The sequence below is a fragment of the Mus musculus genome, chromosome 13, assembly GCF_000001635.26.
Source record: "Mus musculus strain C57BL/6J chromosome 13, GRCm38.p6 C57BL/6J".
NCBI classification, from domain to species: Eukaryota; Metazoa; Chordata; class Mammalia; order Rodentia; family Muridae; genus Mus; species Mus musculus.
This window is the reverse complement of record NC_000079.6, coordinates 36,233,305-36,245,576: the sequence shown is the minus strand read 5'-3', so window position 1 is coordinate 36,245,576 and position 12,272 is coordinate 36,233,305. Positions and strand designations below refer to the sequence as shown.

The following is a 12,272-nucleotide window of genomic DNA, read 5'->3' as shown; positions in this document are numbered from 1 at the left end:
TCAAATCCGTTCTGGCCCAGTGGACCGATTCCCACTGGCTCCCTATTCCTGATGCTGGACTAGTTACTGCAAAAATGTTCTCTGGCTAACATCTGCAAAGCATCAAACCTTTGACTTCAAAGATCCCCTATGTTTTCACAAACCACAATGTCTAGCTGACAAAGATGGGACCAACTTTCACTCTCTTAGAATTTCATTTTGATAGTTTTATGAACTGTTAAGAGCTATCATGTTAATAAAAAGTCTTTTAAATTTAAGCAAAATATTTAAAAATATCAAATATTTTTCTCCAGTAAATGGCAAATACATTTAAAAATCAACAAAGAAAAAGCAATACCTACAAAATGTCAAAATTGATCTTCAATAAGCCATCAGAAATATAATTCTTTTGAGCAATGAGCTCATTCTTTAGCAAGGAAAAAAGTTAATGAACTCAAAACAATGATGGCCAAGACAGACAGATGCAGTGGACTGAATATACTGAGCCCATGGAAAGTGGCACTATTTAGGAAGTGTGGCCTTGTTGGCATAAGCGTGTCACTGTGTAGGCAGACTTTGAGGTCTCCTCCTATGCTCAGTGCAAATGAGACCCTCCTCCTAGCTACTTGTAGAAGACAAGTCTCCTACAGCCTTAAGATCAAGATGTAGAACTCTTGGCTCCTCCAGCACCATATATGCCTGCTTAGATGCTTCCATGCGTCCAACCATGATGATAATGGAATGAACCTCTAAAACTGTAAGCCAGCCCCAAGTAAATGTTGTCCTTATAAGAGTTGCCTTGGTCATGCTATCTCTCGACAGCAATAAAACCCCAAGACAGCAGAGGTGACCTTAAAGTAGAGAACAGATGGGCAATCACCTAGTGGCTTGATGACTTTATCAGGAACATTTAAGATACACAAGTCATCAGAGTTCCTGTGCATCCCTGGAATGGTCCAACTCCACAGAAAGCAGCCTCCAACCCCCAGTAAATTTAAGGCACTCAATTTTCTTGCTCAACACTATCTGACTTGAACCCTAACAGTGCTAGTGACTCCTTCCATCCTCTCAGCACTCAATATACTTTTGAGCAGGCTGTGAATTGATTTCAAACCTAAGCAGTGATTATAATGTTGTAATGATAATTAGTTAATGTATAATATTGGTAAAAATGCCATATTCTCTTATATATTTAAACAATTTAAACTTGTTGCTTTGACATATGAACAGTGGTTATTTTTAAACCACTGCTAATGGAATCGTTTATAGAAAGCCTAAGATATTAACACCAAAGCATATTTTCTTCGTGGATTTGGCACGTGCTTTCAAGATGATTTGTGAAGCCATTTATTGAGTGCTTCAGGAGTACCACCTAAATATGCTTTCTTCTTTGCTTTTGTGCATGACCTCAAAATTCCTACATTAACTGCAGTTTTAAATGTACCTTAGCAAGCTTCCAATATTAACAACTAGCTGAAATTATAGTTTATCATACATGTCAAGTATCAAAAGTAAAAATAACCACTAAAAATAAGATATTCTGAGATAAGCTTGTCCAACTCACAGATTTAATAGGCATCATGTAAACTGAGGTGCTTGAAAGAAGTTAAACAATATCATAATATAGCTACTGTAAAAATCATGCCCAGGTCTTTTTTCTATAAGCAAAGAGGCATCATAATTTTCATTTATAAATAAAGCACAGGGATTTTCAAATCAGCTTCAGACCTCTGTAAATAAGTGCAGTTATCCAAAAACACCTGTAGTCTTTCAGCCCACGGTCAACCAGAGACAGACTATTTCATAATAAATGCAGACTTGAGTTCATGCCCCTAATTTCAAAGATAAGTTAATTTACCCTTGTGGGTCCAGCTGCCATGTCTCAATGTTGTGTTAGACAACTATTTTATTGTTGTCTTATGTGTAGGTCTTGAGGAGAGACACCATAGGAGCCGGCCTAGTTCTCAGGATCCAAGCTCCTCTAATTAGGTGTAGACACAGACTTCAAGGAGTAGGGGTGGTGTGCAGAGAACCCTTGAGGTAGGTACCTATGGAACTATGAACTGAAATTCCTTTTGGCCAGTGATATAAGCCAATGGGAAAAAGTCCATGAGTACTCCAGTTCTTTCTCACCTCTGAAGGCCACAGACATTACCTACCCTACTGGCCCAAGAAACCAGGAATGAGGAATGGCTACTCCACAAGCCACCCACATACCAGCCTCTCAACTGCTACATTCTCAGCAAGACCAACTAGAGACAAAACGCAAGCATGGGTGGGGCACTTTCCACCTTCCTTTGACTCCCATGAAAAGCTGGAGTTTCTAGCACTTTGATGGGCACACTGTGAGTATCAGTACAGTGGTCTTTCCATTCCATATCCCTGTCGCCTCCACAAGAGATCCCATGCTTAATAAATGATCACATTCAACTTCCCCGAGTAAAGACGAAACAGATTCTCCTGCTGGCTCCTAGACCCACCATATTTAAAGTGGGCCTGTGTCATGAGAACCCCTCTCACAGGCAGTAGAATCTAAATGTGAAGACAACCCAAGCCAGAGCCTATAGCAAGGGTTTTCTAAATCCCTCCAAGGCCACCCTCCACTGGAGTAAATAATTTTTAAAGCTGACTACACATATGCCATTAATGTTTATTTATGTCATTAGTTTTTCAATAGGTCTTTCTCAGCAGGTACCAGTTATACAGAAGTAAGAGCAATTAAAGCAGTGGCTCTGGTTGCTTTTTGAACACCTGTGGCAGGCATCCACCAGAGTGAAGCAAGATGGAGAGAACAAGACAGAGCCAGCACTCTGCTTGGAAGTAAGTTCTTAAAAAGTGGCACTGGGTTGGCAAAATGGCTCAGCAGATAGAGACACTGGCCACCAAGCCCAACGACCTGAGTTTGATCCTCAAGACCTCCATAATGGAAGAAGATAATGCTCTTTGAAGTTGTTCTCTAGCCTATACATATGCACTAGGAAACACACATACACCTCCAAATAAATATATAGACAAATAAATAAATAAATGTAATGAAAAACTACTTTAAAAATTGACAGTATGCTGGAAAATGACATTGTAGCCAGAGAAATAACTCAGCCTCCCTGGCAAAGGCACTTGGCAACTCGTTGGCTACTTCCCAGGAATTCCACAGTCCTTGACCAGAGGTATGATAAGGAGCATGCAGGCCATGCTTTTTAGACTTATCAGCAGGGTTCTATTTTAACAACTTTCTTGTTTTAAAAAATAATAAAAAAAGATCTTTTGGGGAGGGGAGGGGGGTTACATAATATATTGACAGAGTTCAGAATCAAAACACTCTAGCAGGATAAATCCAGCTACAGAGCAGGCCTGCAGTGAGGCGCCTCCCTCACAATTTCTGTCTTCATCTCTTTGGCTCTCCTGAATCCTTAGAGGAAACATTTTTTTTTTTTTAAACTGCCAGGTGTAAGCAAATACAAATATGTATTTCCACTTTCCTTGTTTCCTTAGATATAAAAACAGAATCCAAACCAGGTCACTCACACACACTGTCTAGACCCTGGGTATGTCTAGGGCCTCTCTGCATGAAGACAGAGTGCTCACTCATTTCCTCCCTCATTCCTCCAAAGTACTGCTGTTCACAGACACCCCTGACTGATATATGCTTAGTGCATAGATGACAGTCAAGCAATGCTATAAGAAAACACCCTCCTAGGCCCAAGAATAAGTACTTCTATAACTCGAATAAACATTGCCGAGTTGTCCTCTACAGATGTTACATAATATTTTACACTAACATTATCTCAATGCTTTTTACAGAAGCCTAGAAATAGAATTAACGGTGGTGTAAACTGGAGTTCTGGACCCAGATGAGGATCTAGGGAGCTGCTAATAAAGGACCACCTGCCTGAGCCACCTGAGGCACGTGAGACAGCCAGTGTGCACAGGACACTCCGGTTCCTGCTGCCTTCTCAGCCACTAGCTATCTCCATGCAGCCCTTGTCTCTCCCCTAGCAAAGGAAGAATGACTTCCAGAATTAGCAAATGTGTTGCTAGAGGTTATGAGGAAGAGGAGGCACATTTAATCTCTGAAGCATCCTTGTGGGAATAAGAGTGTAAATTCCATTTCCAAAGCAACAAAACCTCATCCATGGCATAGCCTTCATCCCCACCCAGGGCCTCACAACCCTGCCAATTTCCCCACTCTAGCTACTTAGTATACCACGTACATCCCCCACGTCCACATAGTCACTTGCTAGGGAGTCCAATACTGCAGACTGCTAAGTGGAACAAAGTCATTCCTAACAAAGCCAAGGCAAATCACCATGTCATAAAGTCCTTTGGTGGAGATCTCTCCAAGCACACACCAGGGGCCAGTGGTGTGTGGGCCACAGTGACCTTGTGCTAATAAATGTACATAACAGGAGGGAAAACTAAAGGCTAGTAACTCGCCACCACTGGTGATGGCATGGCTGATCCCACAGCTATGGTCCCCTTTGTGTTGGGAAGCAGTGTTTAAGGGAATTACCCTGGGTGCTCTCTTCCTAGGATCCCCTTAGATTAGAGCTAGGTTCTTTAAGTTGGATTCATTTCTCCAACTCACCATGAAGAGACAGATGGCCATCAGCATTTTGAATACTGAGAATGTAGTCAAGGGTGCTAAGACAGGCAACTCACTCTGCATGGCTGTTTATTAAACTGCACCCTACTTTGAGGTAAAGTCCCACTGCTCCTCCACAATGCAGGGTAAATAGAATTCACTCACTCCTGAATGCAAATCTGATTTTAAAAAAAAAAAAAGATGACAGATGGGCACCATCTCTGCTGAGAGCTACCACAGACCTACCAGATCCTAGCTATACTGTGTGTATTCCTTACCATCTTGGTACCTCAACTCATAAAACAATAGTTTTATGACAGTTTACTAAGGAAGGCATGCAAAGGGAACAGCACAGGGCCTGGCCACTAGCAGGCTCCACAGGTGGTTTTAATTGAAGGCAATGGAAGTAAGGTCCTAGAGTCCTGCACATCCTTACAAACTATGACTTGAATACATACTTCTAAGCTGTGTCCCAAAGGCAAATGGCATTTGTTGTCCAGTTTGTACATATTAGGGACTGTGTAAGTATTTGATATGTCTTCTCTCATATACTGCTATACTCTCTCAGGCTAGGAACCACCAAACACAACAATTATTATTCTCCTTTTACAGGTGAAGGAAATGGAGCTCATGCTACTATGGAGTTAAGTTTCCAGGCCAAGATTAGCACTAGGTATGTTAGACAATAGCCTCCCATGCTGCCTTCCATTAGAGCAGATAGAAAAAAATAATAATAAATGACATTAACTCAGCTCATACGCAAAGGGCACTACAAGGCGAAGACTGTAGGATGGATCCTTGTTCTAACTATAACAAAAGAATAACAAAAATGGTAGGGAAAGAAGGCATAGGCTAAATTCAGAAACAAGAGAAACACTTCCAAGGGTGAGAAACAGAAGAGAAATGACACACAATGAGAGGTCAGATAGAACAAGTTCCGTTGGACTCCAGGCTCACAGCTGGGAAGCACTATGAGACTGGAATCTGCAGACCTAACACTTGGAACAAGGTAAGGAGTACTAAAGCTTCCTTGGAGACAACGACAGGGTGAGTTCTATGATGGTACAGAAAGGATGAAGAAAACTACCACCCAAATGCAGCCTGGGGCTGTGGCTCTGAAGAGCTATAGGATTAGATAAGGTCAGACACTGGAAAATACCTAAGTACTATGTCAACCACCATTAAGGGATTGTTTAGAGAATAACAAGAAGAAGAAAATAATTCTGCTTAAGCAATAATACCAAGAAGAAAACATCTATACATACAGAGTACAGAAGCAACTTCTTATAAAGAATAGTTTGACTCATAGAAGGTTTGATCCACAGGTACAGGACCCATGAACTGCAGGGCAAACATGCAGAAAACAACACCATTCAAGCCCAGGGGACCAGGGAAGTAGGAACACTTGTCTCTGAGAGAAGAGACTTAATTCCATGAAGAAAGAAGAAAGCAGGAATAGCACAGCAATCTCCCTGAGTTAAAGAGACAGAGATGGAAGTCTGGACAACTATGGAGGCTGGAGTGCATGGGAAAGAGTGAGAGGAGAAGGAAGAGACAGACTGACCAAGCTCTGTGACTCTACAAAGGACCACCCTCCGTGGAATGCTAACGACTTCATATACCTATACATATACATGCATATACAGATACAGATAGGCCACCTGCAGCCAGAAATTGAGACTCACCAAGAATAGCTGGGAATGATGCTCCCATGGGAATGGTTCCAGTTCCTGGAAGCCAAATGGAAAGACTCACAATGCACTGGTTATCTATCTATCATAGGGCTCAGAAAGTCCCTGCATCAGTACTGGGGAAAAACAATCACATTCTAAACACTATCCCAGTCCTGCCCAAGAAAGAGTAAAATAAAGATCATAAATGGATTAAAGTATTTAGGACTAATCCCAAAACTGTGATTAAAACACAGTGAAATAAGCACTGCTGGCGTTGCATAAATAATCACAGGGAATTCAAATAGAAAAATATAGGTAGATAAAAATCAATAGCAACTGATCATGAAATGACAAATGACACAACTAGAAAACAAAAACATTAAACTAGATGTTATAGTTATGTTCAATATGTCCAAAAGTTTAAGCAAAGACTGTATATATTAAGCACATACTTGGAAGATAATTAAGAAAATTCTCATCACATCGAGAATATGATAAAAAAAATGTACAGGACAAGATAAGTAACAAAGTTGATCTTTCAGAAGAAAAGAAGGGAACTTGAAGATAAGGCAACAGGATATAAACAATGAAAATGAAGAGGAAGGAGAAATTCCAAATAATGAAGTACTTATAACTACATTCCCCAAAGAGAGGAGATGATAGAAACTATGAGGATGCTACTGAGTTGCATGGTGATGTCCTGTGCTCAGTTAGCACTGTGCTGGCAGGTCACATCTCCACTGCAGAGTAAGCCCAAGCCTCAGAAAGGCTAATATATTGGGCATTTTTTATTGTAAAATACATCCAGCTATGGATTAAAGTCAAACTACAATGAGTACACTCAAGTGAACAATGAATGATGTTACTTCACTGTCTAGAACTACTCTAATGGTAGAGATGAGAAATGAATTAGCACAGACCAGTGGTTCTCAACCTATGGGTCACAACCCCTTTGGGGGTCACACATCAAATATCCTGTATATCAGATATACAGGATACTCTTACAGTTCATAAGAGTATCAAAATTACAGTTATGAAGTAGCAACAAAACGACTTTTATGGTTGGGGGTCACCGTAACATAAGGGCCTGTATGAAAAGCTTGCAGCACTAGTTAAGCTGAGATCCACTGCCATAGACTCATGTGCCCAAATACTTGGTGTCTTGTTGGAGCACTGCTTGGGAAAGTTACTGGATCTTTAAAGGGTTCTTCTGAAGACTGTAAATTACTCACTGAGGGCAGACTTTGAATGTTTATAGCCTCACACACCTTCCTACTCTTGCTCCCTAATTTCCGTATGCAGCTGGAAAGTGATCTCAGCTCCCTGGTCCTGCCACTATGCCTCCCTGTCTTCACAGACATCTAGCCCTCTCAAACCACGAGCCAAATCAATGCTTCCTTGAGTTGATTTTGGTCCAACTACTTTATCACAGCAACAGAAAAGTAAGAAAACAGCTGTCTTCAAATCGGACCATAGTAGTCAGCAGGAAAACAGCAGGTTTAAAAGACCATTAGCACAAAATGCTTAAAGTATTTTACACTAAATTCAATTTTAGGAACAATGTAGAACATTTACAAACCTAATAGTCTCAATCACTTTCAATTCATTTACACTAACAGGGATTTATGGATAGAGAGAAACAAAACAAAATGTTCAAGGCATGTTGTCTTTATTCCCATTACCTCATAATCTCACTCTGGACTGGGCCACTGTTCGCAACACAAAGCCATTGGTTGAAAGTGAGCATATATTGGTCCCTACACAGGTCTAACTGGCAAGCAGGTTATCTGAGGGAAATCAGCACCCATGGAAGGGCAACCTGGTAGGGAGGAAATTAAGTAAGCAGGAGAACAGGACCTGCTGTCTGTCTTGCACTTGCAGAGGTAGGCATCACCATCAGAACAGTACCATGAAGATATACTCCTGCCACTCAGGCTCTGGACATGGGAAGGGATGTCCTTAGGCAAGGAGGCTTCTGACAGCGAAGGCTATGATATCCTGCTGGCTAAGCCTCCTTATATATCAAGAGGGGTATCCTTTGGGATGTGATTCAAAGAGCAACACCAACACAGAGGTTCTCTTGTGAGTAGACCCTTGTCATGAGAGCAGCGCAGCCCATCTTTCCCCCAACTTATTCTTCTAAGCTGCACCATGAGAGCCAGCACTGTGTGAACACCAGTGCATGTCAGACACTATTCTGGAAAAAGGCTGTAAACACCAAAAGATACAAAAAGAAATTAAAATTCTAGGAATCCTAAATCCCTATCTTAGATACCATTAAAGAAATGATAACCAAGCAGGGTTCAAAGGATAAAGAACGCAGTAGCAATATGGAAAACAATAATCAATTCCACAAGCATAAAAATAGTCTAAAGCGCTATTTTATTTCTTTCTAATTCTAAAACCTCTCTTATAACAGCCTTAGGATACGGTTCAATTGAAATGTTAGCAGAAAATAATAAACCATATTTGGAGACGGGGAAAAGCTGAACCTAAAGCTGCTATACTAAAAACAAACTGCTGCAAGGACAGGACGTGTTCTAATTTTTAATTTTCCTTTTCAAATACAAAGCAATCTAATAATAACAAGTGAGGAGCCCAGGCCATATAAATAAATATAAAAGGAGTCTTGACAAGTATGTCTGTGCCCATTATGTAACTGTGGAAAGAGAGAAGTTTGGGTTTTTCAGCATCCTTTGGTACACAAAATATTAACTGAATATGATACAGAGGTCTTGCGCCAAGCTGGCCCAGAACAAGAGAGAGATGGAGAGCAGAAGGCAGACTGAAGAGAAAGGCCTAATTCAATTAGATTGTCTGTCTGACATTGTTATCATAGATTCCATTGTCTCCGTCTCAGACATAACATTAAAATAACTAATATGTCTCATTTACACACACATACACACAAAGAGGGAGGGAGGGAGGGAGTTAGGGGAGGAGAGAGGGAGGGGGAGAGGGAAAGGGAAGAGAGAGAGGTTCTTACTTATGTGGCCCAGGATAGCTTTGATCTTCCTGCCTCAGCTGTCCAAAATCAGGAACTATTAGACATGGATTGCCGAAATGGTTTATTTTTATCCTTTCTAAACAGCTAACCTCTACATTAGGCTTCAAAGTCAGAATTCTTGAACTACATCTGGCAGCAAGATCTTCATGTGGTGCTTGAGTTCAGGTGGGGTAGAGTGAACGAAACAATTCTTTCAGTAGGTGCTCAATGTCAGGTTGGCTCCCGAGTCTCTCTCTGTGACAGCTGCCATTACTCTGACTGTCCTCTGGTCTCAATGCCACTCAGTACTCAATTTACCAACAATCTCCCAGCTCTCCCCAGACTTCGGCTTACATGAACACTGTTCTCCAAGAAGACAGAGTATTTTTTTTAGTCTAATTACATTCTATACCTCTATAAAGCAGATCTAACAACCAAAAATGAATTTGAAGATGTATAAAAACAGCAATACTGTCAGGCACAGTGGCTCAGGTTTTTAATCCCAGGACTCCAGAGGCAGAGGCAGGAAGATCTCTAAGTTAAAGGCTAGTATGGCCTAAATAGTAAGTGTCAGGCCAACAAGAAATACACAATGAGATCCTGTCTCAAAAACGAAACTAAACAAAAAACTGAACAAAAATCCAGCAACACTGATCTATTATAAAATCTGAGTTAAAAAAAGACCAAATCCACACGAACACATCCTGATAAGACGACACTACTTCACTGCTGTTACAAAATAGAAAATACCTACTTTTAGGTATCAGTATGTGGCCCATGTCAAGACAGGCATCACAGTTAAACCAAAAAATGAATTGCAGAAGTTGTTTTTAATAATGATATTTCACCTCAGTGCATGGTTTTGAAAGGTATGAAAATATAAAAACAAAACAAAAAAAGAACCCCACCACTATAAAGGCAAGTTCAAGACTTGTTCAGATTCCTAGACATGAAGACCATCGGCCAACATGGAACCTAGCACAGGGTATCCATTCACTGATTTGAGAGCAAGCGCCTCCATGAGGCCTGGAAAGTGAGAAAAGAACTTTTCAGAATCAGCTTTGTCCTTCCACTGAGTAGGCCCTGGGGATGAAGCTCAGGTTGTCAGGGGGGACCCAGGGCAGGTTTATGTACTGAGCCATCAGTCTGGAACAAAAATGTCTTAATCCTGCACCTCTTCCTTAGGTTTTTCCCCCCCATATTTACACTAAATTTAACATTTTCAGTTTATAAGGCATAATCAGCATGATATATTTTATTTCATTTGTGAAACACACATTACTTCAAATAAAGCTTAGATAAGAAGCCTAAGATACCAAGACAAGCAAGCAAGCAAACAAACAAACAAACAACCCTGATAACTACATCAGGGTTTAAAAGGTACAGAAGTGATCTCCATGGAAATCTCAGATTCCACTCAACATTCCTTAGAGGGCACAGGGCTCACTGCAGGCCCCATTCCTTCCTCACTTTGCTTTCTGTCCCTGTTGTAGGCCCAGCCCTTTCTGCAGTGTTCCGCCCCTACATCTGCAGACTTGGTTACCATGCACTCCCTTTGCACACCACGGTTTGGTTGTCTGGTACCTGCCCTGCTAATTCTCCCTTATCCTCTGCTGGCTGTGCTCCACAGGTACCTCATCCTGAATGCAGCCCCTCTCCTGAGTACTCAGACACACTTAGAGTTGCCTTGGGAGAGGATAAAGATGCCTGACTCCTTGAAGACAGGAATTAGGTCTAGACTGTTCCATACTGTGATGTGTATAACATAGCAGAAATTAAGGTCATAAAATCTCACAAACAGCAACTGCAACTATTTGCTTACAGAAATATGTAAAAACATCTGATAAGCAGATTTTTTTCCAATTCACTGAAATGTTTCTATTCAGCTATTGTTTTTAAACAACTAATGAATCTTTTTTCTCTGCTAGTGAGACATTTTTTTCAATGCAGATCTTAATATATAATTGCCCTGTCTCTCTTTTATCTCTCTTTGTGTTCCACCTTAGCAGACACTGGTTGCTTTGTGAGTTATGGGTTGGGGGAGCATACATATATATGTGGAAAGAATAGGTATCAGTCCAGTTATTCTTTAATGAAATTCCTTACATTGTAAGCTGCATTTTAGAAGCTGTCATCCAATCTGAGACAAACTGGAAGTCTTTTCAGCACTAGTGCCAAGGAGGTTGGTTCGTTTATCTATCATTTATTTTCCTAGCAACACAAAAATAAATGAATAAATAATAAACATATCTTCTCTTTGTACCATGTGTCAGGTATAGTTCTGGTGCCAGGGATCTCGCAGTGAGTGAGACATGGCTCCTACGTTTAACCTATACTTATTGCATAAATTGATATCTTCAGATAAAATCAGATACTCAGCCTGCAGATATGGCAGTAGATTTACAGCTGATTTACAACTTCAAGGCCATATCTACAATTTCAATTTCTGTAATTTTGAGTCTGATTTCTCCTCAAGGTCCTCCCCTCACCAAGAGAGAGGTACCTGACAAGTTCCTTGTTGTAATAGAACAGATGGAAGATGAGAAGCTCCTAAGGTCCATCTTCTTGGTGTTTCATTGGCATTACGTTACGTTATTAGCAGCGTAATATTCACCATTCAGCAAAAAGATTATTAGTCAGGGTTCTCTCATGTTGTAGACTTACTGACTCTTCCATGAATGTCCTTAAATTGAAGAGACCGAGACATATAAGATTTGTTGCTATCTATTCCAATGATGAAGTGAAAAAATAATGATTAAATATGGGAGGAATGCAAAAAAAAAAAAAAAAAAAAAAAAAACATCTGATAAGGAGGAACATAAAATGTTGGATACAAGATGACAAAGGAAAACCTGCAGATAAAAGCCTGGCATGCTGTGAGGCACTAGGAGAGGCAGAAGATTTCTCCTTACCACTGGGATCCCCTCTTCCCTGTCCTGTCTCTTAAATATTTGAACAATATAATCCATCTCCCTACATCTCAGTATTAAGTACATTATACAACTGCTAATATGGCCACAATTCTTTTCTTTCAGAAGTAAAAAGAGGCTAG

General features: G+C 40.5%; 1 protein-coding gene across 11 annotated transcripts in view; it reads right to left on the bottom strand.

The window, feature by feature from the left end:
- Fars2 (phenylalanine-tRNA synthetase 2 (mitochondrial)) overlaps positions 1 to 12,272 on the bottom strand; it is a 420,168-nt gene that overhangs the window by 292,019 nt on the left and 115,877 nt on the right. The window lies entirely within an intron of this gene.